Source organism: Buteo buteo, chromosome 12 (assembly GCF_964188355.1).
Source record: "Buteo buteo chromosome 12, bButBut1.hap1.1, whole genome shotgun sequence".
NCBI lineage: Eukaryota > Metazoa > Chordata > Aves > Accipitriformes > Accipitridae > Buteo > Buteo buteo.
The window spans coordinates 31,704,956-31,717,256 of NC_134182.1; positions in this window are offsets into that span (position 1 = coordinate 31,704,956).

The following is a 12,301-nucleotide window of genomic DNA, read 5'->3' on the forward strand; positions in this document are numbered from 1 at the left end:
TGCAGGGCATGGTGACCAGTCTGGGTACAGCCCCTCTGTCACCTCCCTCTTCCCCTGAGCCTGCCTTCAGTCTCACCTCTGTATCCCCTACACAGCCCTCTGTGCGAGGAGGAGGAGGAGGAAGCCTTGCTCCTCGCAGGACCCAGGGAGTAAGGACACAAACCCGCTGAGAACCATCCTTCTAGCCCTCAACAGCATCAGGAAGGGCAGTAAAGGCTGGCTTGGGGAACAAGGCCCCTTGCAGCAGCCCACATTTCCTCCCCTGTCCAGGTGCAAATTCAAACTAGAGCTGGCCCTCCCTCAAAGAGTTTCCTTCCTTCCTACGCAGTAGGTAACATTGATGGACCCTCTCTGACATATGTTGATAGGACCCCAACAGAGTAACATTTAGGCATGAACAAATTCAAACGTCAATGACCTGGACTGGGCTGAGGTTTAGTTATTCCAACTTTTTTTTTTTTTTTTTTTTTTTTTTAACCATTCATGCCTGGCTCTGTTCCCTGCGGCTGGGGAAAAGGGTGGAGGGAAGCTGTGCGAAATGACTGGCTTTGTACTATGCTCCAAGTACACTATTTAGGGCTCATTCTCTGTTTCTAGCAAGTTATTCTGCAGCTAAAACTCATGAGATTTGTCTCCACAGTAGGGAGCTTTTGGGGTAGCAGTCCTTTAGCCTGGCCAAAGATAAGTACCATTAAGATAAAATAAGCAAAAAGAGGGAACAAGTTCTTGCCTAAAATTAGGCAAAGTGTTGACAGAGCCACTGCAATGTACCATCCCAGTTACAAGTTTCAGATTTTGACCATATTATCTGACTTGCCTATAGCACAGAGATTTCACTAGATGATTCTTGCACAGTAATTGCAGATGAAAAGATTGATACCTTTCAGTAAATTAGTTGTATGTTAGAAAATCCTTACTATTTTAGCACACGATGATTTGTTAGTCAGGTAGTTACCATGACTGTAAAAAAAATAAAGCTATGTCTTTCATTTCCCATCTGACCTACAGGCTTCTACAGGCCTCGTTCTGCAAGATGGGCAGGAGGAGGTGGGTTCCTCCTTGACACAGCCTGGGACACAAGCCCCTCAGTGCAGCCACAGTTGCACAGGAAAGCAGCACTGATCTTGGCATAGCTTCTCTATAACTGTACAGAGCAATTTTATTATACTGTTGTGTAAAGCAGAGCCCCTCCGCAGCTGAGCAGGGTGGCAGGTGTTTGATTGCTCACAAAAACATGATGCAGCTATTTAAGACAAGGGCTACGGAGTAGCATGTTGAATAGGGGAAGGATGTAGCTGTCCTCATTGAAATATGGCTGCTGCTAACATTTCTGCTCTTGTGAAAACCACTATGCTCATGCACGCTTCCATGACCACATTTGGGCAGGACTTCATTTTAGATCTTATCAAGACGTCTTTCTTCCCACAAGAAGATTTTGCAAAACTGTCACGACTTTTCTTTCTGGATTTACTCTTTCAAATAGTTCAGCAATTCTGAAGCCTTTAATTTTCAGTGCTTAGAATAAGCAGAATGCGACAAAGCTTTGAGAGCCTAAAATATTTGTTTACACAGTACTTCTTGCTGTTATACTTTATATCTCCCACAGGTATTTTTACTATGCTTTTTAATTCACTGCAATGCCATAACTTGGAACAGTCCTTAGATGTCGGTGGTTCAATACTGCATAAACAAAGTCAAGCGATAAAAATCAGTTTAAGTCAATTCCCCTTTTAGTCAAAGAAAAGTGTACATCTGGACTGTGGACTTTCCAGCCAGATCTCATGACGACACCTTTCAAGCAAGCATTTTGGAATAGTTTAAACATCACCAGCAAACCAGGAATATGAACATCTGCAGAGTAAGTTCGGTGTCCTGTTAGTAGCATTATACCTTCCAGCTTAAAAGATGACTGCTTCTCTTGCCGTCTCCCACATTCATAACCTTAACTACCGTGGAGTCAGGACTGCCATTTAGCAAACGACTCGAGCTGTGCTCTAACACGTATTTAAGCTGATGCTCACTCCTACCAAATAAAAGTAGTCCTCGCACCTTGCCCGCCTTTCTCTCTGCACGTGTCTTGAACAGTCTTAATTCACAGTAAGCAGCGGGATAGTGAAACAAGACGAGGCTGCTTTTCAGCTGCTTTGGCTTCCCAGGCAGGGTGGGGAGAGGGTTAGTTCTGCAGCACATGAGCTCACTGAGGCACCTCCCCACAGCCGCAAGCGCTGGTGCCAGCAGGGATGAGCGCCGAGGCTGGGGACGGGGCCAGGCACCGACAGCACCAGCTTCCAGGCACGAACACCACCAGTGGGCCACTGGCAGGCTTCCACTTTGAACAACCCGCTGCGCATTAGTGCAGTCTAAACAGGCATTTGGCAAGCCTCGCATCACCTCGTACAGCAGCATCTCCCTCCTTAATGTCATCATTAATTCTGTACTAAACTGATCTCATTTCAAGCAGGAAAAAAAAAGGCAAAATTCTCGAGGCAAAGGTGCAGAGCAACCTCAAGAGTTGTGCTTCCAGTGGATAGACCTTACCAACGACATTCCAGTGCGTTCAATAGTATTACCACAATGCAGTGAAAATCAGAAAAACAGGATTAGAATTAATCAAAAAATAATATAAATCTGAACATGCTCTGATCCAACTCAGTAACGTGGTAGGTATTAGAAGTAAATCAAGTCATCCTGAAACTCCTAGGAGTTTGTCTTCATTACTAAATGAAACTGCTGGGCAATCTTTCACATAATTCCATTAGAAGCCATGGTGTTGCACTAGACATATATATGCCCTATTTTAAGAAACACAGAAAATAGAAGCGATTTTAAACTGTATGCAAAAAAACCTACTAAACTTTTATGATAATGACATACATGGAAATTAAAACATGCAATCTCAAAAAGAGAAGGTTTAGAAACAAAGGAACTCAAACTGCATTTTTCTGAAATAACTACTAATATAGTCTAAAGGTAGAGGGCTGCAGATAACACTGCTCAGAGGCTATCTGTGGAAGTGTGTTAAAAAGATGCCTCTTCTCACAGTTTTTCTATTAATATCTCAAACACCTTTATTTCTAGTCAGCTAGAAAAAGATTCAAACATTTATCCAACTTCCATATGCATGGTATGTGCATTTATTTGTCTGCTTGCCCTCTGATGCTGATGCCAAGCAGTTTCTCAAACGTGTACCTGACAATGTAGTGCATCCGATAAATTTGCAGTACTTACTGCAACATCAAGGACAACGAAGGAAACAACTAAAAGTTGCTGTCAGTGGAAACCGAATCTTTTTGGCTGATGGATGGTAAGAATTTCACAGTAAGCACCTTGATAATTAAAGTGTCGACAAAGTTATGTTGTTCTTCCTGTATGAATGACATCTCTCGTTAATTATCCATTCCTTATATGGCACTTGGATGCTTTACATAATCAAATGTGGTAAGACTAAGCTCACACTCTATAAGAAAAATAAATCATCCTAATTAACATTTCTGTTGCAGGAGAGGCTGGTATTCTCTATTTCACAAGCAACAAAGAATACAATCCCCCCCCAAAAACATGTGAAGACTTACAAACTGTGCTTAGCTATACTCCAAAGACATAGCGTATAAAAGCTGTAAACTACCAAGCTGAACATAGAATTCTTACTCTTTCTAAAGGATATTCATGCTGATCCACACAAGCATTGGTGATTAACTACACTGTGCTCCTCTAGCCCTGCTTTATGGAGTGCAAGGATGTGCTTGTAGAACAGCACACCTGCTAAATTACATGTATATGGAACAAAATCCAAACTGTGTATACATAGTACTTACCTCATCTGCTCACATAAATACTGTCCAGTTATCTTTCTGAAAGCAGGAAATATTTTATGCTTATACATATTTTTTTCCATCAAGAAGTTACTTCTTATTGTGCCTTTGGAAATATAACACTAGGTTATGCTTTGTGTGTAGTAATTTAACATCCACTGTTCGTGCATTCTAGAACTAAAAAAAAAAAAAATGTAGCAGATTTCAAATTTGGGATCAGTAGAAATTTCCCTGACTAATAACACACAACCCACAGTGCAGTGTATCTGGCTTCTGCAGAGTAACTGGGTACCTGCATTAAGCAATGTTTCATTTTACTGTGAAAAGGCAGCGTGGTTACTCTGTACCAACAGAATACATTTTAAAGCCAGGCTGCTGCATTCTAAGATGGATCAGGTTTAAATTACAAATTGGAGTTCAGCCAATGTTTGAGTTTTGATTAAAGGATCAAAACATTACAGAGACTACATTATCTACGAGTATTTCATTAATGAGTCATATTAATTGCTTTTAAAAGGCCCTTTTTGGGGCTCAAATTGGAACACAAATTGCAGGCTGGTAAGACATATCTCAAGTTCTGTGTCGCACGGTTATCCAGCTGCCGATTCCCCAGTCCTTTAAGCATGGTGTCCCCCCACACTGCACTATGCTAGTTGCTTCTGCAGGCAAAACTTTCGTGATTGTTGGAGCTACTCTGTGGCAGCAGCTGGTCAGGAATCACAAGAATGAAGAATAAAATTCACGCAAGCTATTAGAAGAAAGCGATCTGCTTTTTTGTGCTGACGGTTTTGCATGGTAGCTTCCCAGTAAATCAAGAGGGGTCATACGGGAACTGGATTTCACTGATCTCTAGTGATCAGACAGGGCAAGTCTGCATCGTCCTCCAAGTGCAGACTTGGCTCCCCTCCCCACGCCTGGGCACACAGCCACGCTGAAGCTGAGTGGACCAGAAACTCCGTGCATCCCGCAGTCAACATTCAGCGCGCTTCCCGTTGCGGCAGTGTTGCATGGCGAACACTCACCAGCTCCGTCAGGACAGCCTGGGCTCCAGCTGGCTCTGCAGCACGGCCACTTGGCATCACGCACGCTGCAGCCAGCAACGTGGCCCTTGGTCAGCAGGTACTACAGGCTTTCACCTACTCTTGACCTGCACCTAATATTAGGCTGTTGAAAGAGCCACGTTCTGCAGCTGCAGCGTGGGTGTGCTTTAAACACCCTTACCACGACTGGGAACGGGTCTGAGCCTCCACATCCTGCTGCCCTTCCGAGACACCTACACTGTTCTGCAGCACAGCTGGGAGAAGTCACCGTGCAAATGTGTTGCCATTCACAGCAGGTCTCCTTCCAACCCTGATGGAGTAGCCCTATTAAACACCAGCCAGGCAGGCAGGCTGGCAGCAAAGTCTGGTGGCTTTTTTTTTTTTTTTCTTTTTAATTGGTTGGGAACAAAAGTGCTGGGGTACTCACAGGCTGACTCTTGTTCTTAACTCTGCCATCAGAGTGGTTCCAGGGAATGTTTATCAATATGGCGATAGGTGCTTTATATATATATATATATATATATAGATACTGGCTCATCGTTACCAGTAGCACACTAGGAATAATTTTGGTAAAATATTCCCATGCAAAGACAACGGTTACAGTTTCATGCACGTTACATAGCTGCAGGTGAAGAGTGTAACAGTTCATGGAAATACCAACTGGATTCAACTACTGCAGACTAGCCTGGAAATTAGCATTTAAAGTTACGGTTGGCTGCTGTTGCGTTTTTGTATTTGTTTTTTTTTAAATCCAAGACTTGCAACCATTTATATATGTAGAAGTAGAGGTCCCAATGACTGCAGTCTTAAAAAACCAACCAAACAAACAAGAAAACCCAACTAAAACCAAAACCAAACCCAAAAATCCACCAAAAAACCCAACCAAAACACAAAAGCCAAAAATCAGAACTCTCCACCACATTGTGCCACAACTGGACCCAGAAAGTGGCCACAGTAGCTATGAGGGTTCAGTCTTTGAAAGATGGAAGCATATCTGCCAGTCATGAATCCAGTGGCAGATTACTGTTCTTAATCTGAAACATTTCCCTATTTATGTGGCTTTTTCTAGGGTCTGACAAAGCAGATTATGACTGGAGGACCAGTCAGCTGTACTGGGGAGAACTACCAGATGACCAAAATGAGCATACTTGAATGAAGTGCATGAAAGTTCAAGATCAGTTTTGGACAAATCTCACTTTCGATGAAGTGGGGCTTTCAGCCCTTGAACAGCAATCTGTGGGCAGGTACCTACTATCCTTCAGTCATAGCTGAGAAACAAACCTGAAAATCTGCACGCCTCTTCCCAAAGCACAGGACTTAATGCCAGTGCTGCCTGCGGCTACTGCAAGGCACGTGCCTTTTGATTTTGCTTATACCAAAGGTGGAGAAGGGGGTAATGAAAATTCTCTCTCCTCAGCTCATACCGATCTCCCAAGCAAACCTCCAGCAAAGGCATGCTGCTTGCCACCAAGGGGAGGGAGTGAGACCGAACACAATGAGTAGGCAGCATTCCCCTAACAGCTGTAATTGTAGTACTTACATAGAAATCTCAAACATTAAATAATGGCTTTTCCCCAATAGCCATCAATGCAATAGGCAAACACTTTACAGCAAGGAAAAAAATCCTCCATCACAAATATTAGAAAGCTTGTGATGGTTGTGACAGACATATGAAGTGCTTCAGTTTCTGCTTCAGAAGAAATAGCCATGCTGCTGCACCCACAAACCATCCTATGGAAAACTTATTTCAGAGACAAAGCCAAAACCACATGTGTTTCTTTTTAAGCTCTCTTCTGGCTTTTCAGACTTGCAGAGCAACATTTAAATTCAGCAGCAGTCTCATGTTCAATTTCTTCCAATTCTGTAATGGTTATGACCTTTGTAGTAAATAAAGTAATTCTTACCTGGGAAAGGGACAGAAAAACAGTCCATGCATTTCTAGCAATCAGAGAATGCACTGTTACAAGCTTTGGAATATTAAGATTCCTTTTGGAAAAAGAAACCCCTGTAAATCAGCCAAATAGAGATAAACATCTACATCCTTCACACCCTTACTTGGTTTCCTTCATTTTCCAGCACCCTCAACTCCTCAGCCAGGGGAGCTGAGGATACCAGCTCTGTGCGAGGGGTCGCTTTTCTGGCTGCTCCAGCAAAAGCTCCATGGGCAAGCACTGCTGCTTTTCATGCCACCACTCCAAAGGCTCGAGAGATGAAGTGGTAAGTGCCACGGCTGCCTTACAATTGCCGGCAGGGAGTGGAACGCATTGTTGCTTCTTATTATTTGTAGATTCCCAGATCAAATTTCAACTATGAAACTAACCGGTAGCCCAGAGGCGGGAATTCATTCTACCATCCTCTACCTTCACACTTCATGAAGAAAAGCAGCTGCCAATAAAGGCCAAGATGCACTGTGGGCAGATGGCTTAGAAAGATTCCCACCAACAGTAAAGCTGAGTGAAAAGCACGGCCTCTTCACAACCGGTGGCCTTTCCAACAGAAGATATCAAAATAGTAAGTCTGACTTCCAGGCTACTTGGCATGAGTGGAAGAGAACTGTAACAGTCTGGAAGCCAAGTAAAAACTCCAGTGGCAAGAATTGAAACAGCAGCAGCAAAAAATGATGAATGAACCTGTCAGTTCCAAAGAAGTAAGTATACAGCCCTTAAAAGTACCATGAGAAAATGAAAAAACCTAATCAGTTTACTTTTAATCAAGGCATATTGTACTGACAGATCAAGAGATCACATGAAAAGATGTTTTACATAACATCAGGAATTTCACATCATTACAGCCCTCATTTCAGCTACAAAAGCAAGAGATTTTTGTATACTTCACGGTGACATTCCTGGAGAGAAACCGTAACACAATTCTCAAATTTATTCAGCTTGATTAGCAATAGCCATACTGCAGCAGCTGCCTTGCCATTGCTCAGCACTTTGTGCACACAAACAGCATGAAAGATGTGACAGTACTGCGATTTTGCTGATATTTGTAGAATTACGTAACATGAAACATATATTTAAGGAGGAAATTGAACTAAAAGGCAGCTCTTCTTTAAAAATGGCCAAATGAAACTCCAGTAGTATACAGAAAGTCAGCACAATGTATATTCACATGACTGTCAAGCACTATAAAGCTCAAAATCCCATCAAACAGCATTTGTTTTAAAATCATAAGAGGCTTGAAATCACGAAAATGTTTTTGGAGCATTTGCCAATCCACATTTGCAAAAGCAAGGCACCTTTACACCTTCCAGCATTCAGACTGCAAACCAGAATCAATACCCATGCCGCTGGTTCTGTTTGGCAATCTTGCCCAAATGTCCCAGAGATGGACAGTTACAATTGATCACGCTGGACCCACAGCTGGAAAGTTCATCTGTTCCTGGCTTGATAGGGTATCACCTTCCGTCAGGTAAGTGTTGCAGAATGAGAGTAAAAATTCCCTTCATAGTCCCAGCCATCTATTTCAATGAAGTCAAGGCACTGAAGGAGGTTTAACTCAAGTGTTTTTGACTGACTTTTCTTTCCAAACTATTGCATCAGGACCGATCAAAGTTGTGTTTTGGGTAAGTAGTAATTTTTCCATAGACATTAACAGCAGCTGGATCAGACACTAGAACACCTGCCAAGAGGTGTTCTAGCTCACTTCAGCTCCCAAACAATGAATATGACAGCAGACAGATATGCTAATCAAGAACTGAGAATAAAAGAGTACCATAAAAACACCTTTCACTCTTTGCTCCCTCCTCCAACATACTTAGAGCTGTGAGGAAATGCAGGCTATTTGGTTCAGTTCACCGAGTGGTAAAAAAAATGCATCAGTACCTGGAGACTTTTTGAGAAAAAACACGTGTTTTACAGTTCAGTAACCTGAAATGTTCATCTACAGTGTGGTGCTTTAAACCCTTCTGGAAAAATAATCCCGGAAATGCACATCAAAATCTACGTCAAACACTTCCTGTGGAATAACCAGGAATTTGGATGCATCAGCAGGATTCAGTTGTGGGAGAAAATGACACAAAAGGAGGAGGCAAACCATGCAGTCTAATGCCCAAAATGACATGAAGTGCTGCTTATCCAACATCTGAAAGTCCAAAATCTTCATTTAGCCTTAGCTGACTGCTGACTCCTGTCTTAACAACATTTTCACCTAACGTTTATCTGAAGAGACAAGATGATATTCAGGAAGTACCTTGTGCATTTTTACATCATATTAAGTTTTGAATCTCTTGCTTTAGTGCTTCTCATCATCAGCGTATAGATGGTATTATAACAATTGAATCAAAACTTTTATTCCTTTAGCTGCGCCAAGATGTGAGGAACAATATTTGGAAGAAAATAAAAGTAAAAAAATTAAGTGCATGCATTTATTTCCTAAATAAAGTGCATAAACATGGTCATGTTTTTGTAAGTAGCAAACTTCTTGACTAATGAGATTGGCCTGCAAACTCTTGACCACATGAGTAAACTTGTTAGATCAGGTGTTGATAATAAAATCTGATCTTATGGGCCTTAGAGAAACAATGTATTTCTTTGCTCTACTATAGTATTCTAAAGAAAGCCATCTATTTGGTTATGGAAAGGTTTATGAAAGCCAAAAACGTAACAGCAGATAGCTACTGCAACGTCATTCATTATAAATGCCCGATTAAGCAAAGAAGACCTTGTACAGTATTTAGCAAAGATCTCACGAGTAGCAATTTCCTGAAATAAAAGCAGCTGAGTACAGACAAGATTGAGACAGCAGCTGAAAACCCATCCTGATCAACGACAGTAGCTAGAGTACATGTTGTACCAACCCACCTCTGAAGAACAGTTTGCTAAAAAAGTCTTTTGGCCGTACAGCGCAGCATTTTATCTCTCTTACTTCCTGTGCCACCGCTGCCCTAATCTACAGAAAGATACGTACGTATTTGTTCTCACAAGGTCGTACCAGGAACCGACGTCTGGAAGGAGTCCACCAGCCACAGAGAACTGGCACCTTTTTAGACCTCATATTTGCACTCCACTTCTGAACCTCAACCTAGATTTCCAATTGATGGCCAGATTAAAAGGAATAAAGTTGTCCACTTCCTGGGAAGAGGCCGTTTGGCAAGAAACTTGCTGAAGTTCAAAAAAACTGTATGCATTTTTCTTATTAAAAACAAAACCACCAACATGTGGCACTCACAGGCCATTAGAGAACTCCAAGTTACATCTCCACACCCGTATGGTGGAGCGGGAAGAGGGGAAAAGAGTACAGACCAAGTATATGAAAAAGTAAAGTAAGAACAAAGCATCCAATGGAAGTGGCACTCCCACATACAGAAAAAATTGGTCTTTTAAACACCTTGAGTAAGGAAAAAAAATAATCCATTACATCTACACACCCAGTGCTATTTTATCTCCTAGGCTGAAGTAATTCTCAGGTCAAAACTGCACTAACATCTATGTGCAGATACAGAGTCGATGCAGAGTTTTAACATCTTTCAAAGTCCTGGAAAAAGCAGAATGTTTTATTTTCATGTATCACAATATTCTGCCAGAGCTGGGGAATGCCAGTGTCAACTGAAAATTCTGTCAAAAACTTTCGTCTAAGTAATGATCCCAACAACTCCCAAGAGGTGGGTTCCCCCCCCCCCGCCTTTTTTCAAATGCCTGTTACTTAACCCTGGAACAAGTTCACAACCTAATTATTATTTCCTCCTCCTTCTCTCATTAACATGCAAATATAAGTCATTAATCCCAAGCATGCATTCAATTAATGAAAGCTCCTTAAAAATTGTTCTCAAATTGCATTATACTCTGATGGTATACATAAGGTAGAGGCTACAGCCTTTATTTTCCTTTACTGCAAGACTAATATTGAGAATACCTGTTGGGTTTTTTTAAGAGACATATGTTTGCCGTAACTCTTACATAATCTTCCAGCTCCCTAAAGAACCGCCTGTTCTTCTGAAATTAAATTACTCTCTGTGAATCCCACACCACTCTAGCTTCTTTTGTTACTTGTAGGTAATCCTACATGCACAGAAATTTCTCCAAGTAGTGGAGCAAACTTTCCAGTCTCCTAACTAAATCATTTTATCAGCTATTTCTAGACAGCAGTGGTAAAGCCTTTTAGATCAAATGATTAGTGTTTTATAACAGAGTTTGTACACAAGATAAATTTTTCATCATAAAATAATTAAGTCATCAGCTACCTAAAGAATTTCAAAAGCATTTGTTATAACAGCAAGGCACAGATAAATTCTCTGCTTCATCTTAATAACTCATACCATTAAAATACTTCAGCTGAAAATGACATTAGTTTTATACAGTTTTATTGTTATTAGCTTATTGTTAATTGTGGGCTTAAAACAGTACACTGACAAAGGATGCAATTAATACACATTTTGGTTTTGCTATCTAGATGAAAACAACCACATAACTAAAGATGCAGTTAAGACATAGGGAACTGTTTAACACATCTCATGCCCTTCTCCTTAGCTGTTACAAATAACTAAGGTGCATAGTATAAGGGTCCTACAGGCAGAGCTATGAAGCACCATTTGTTATTAACATTGTCCAACACTTGCCAGGCAAGAATTCCTCTTCCCGGAACAGCTAACTGGTTCAGACTTTAGAAGAGTCTTATTTAAAGCCTTCTGCAACTCCATTGTGGCAGAACCTACAGACGACCCTGACACGCAGCTGGGGGGGGACGGGACTGCCAGAGGGAAAAGAAGGAAGACGAGGCTGAGGAGATGGGGCAGAAAAGACCATGAGCTGAGAACTAAGCTGGGGTAAGCCTGACTTTCCACACTCCCTCCACTGACTTCATGCTCCTTCTGTAGGAAGGAATGGCAGAGACCACCCTGGCATGAGGACTCTCCCTGCTAGCCCGATCGGGAGCTTTAGGCAGGGCCCACGCTGGCACTGTAGCAGCAAACAGGGCCTTTTGTTTCTCTGTTGTCACGGCAGCTTCAAGCCAGCAAGAATAATTACCAGCTCGCTTTTGCCATCCTGGTTCAAGTTGAATCACAAATCCAAAACACCAAGTTTGGTAATCTCAGCTGAGTTCTACTTTGCACAGCTATTTATATCAGGCATGTGGCATGGTCAGAAATCTCAGGATATTCAGCCATGGTGGTATTAATAGAACAAATGAACATGGAGGCTTACTGCACTGGTTTTTCAGTTCTGCTTGTAGCTGGACAGCATACAAATGATGTGCGAAAGCAGGATAAACGTGTTTCTGTTCTGTTCACAGTGTATCCTCATTTGAAAACTGGCACCAACAGAAGCCTGACAATCAAACGAAATGACTTTGTAGAGGGGCCGAGCAGGCTTTGCCATGACAAGGCTATGATAATTGAGGGCAGAGGAATTATTCCTCCAGTGACTGAGAACACGTGCTGCTGTTTCTGTATGGTACCACCCTCCACTAATTAATGAAGCTATATCTTTTCTTGCTCTTCAAACTCTT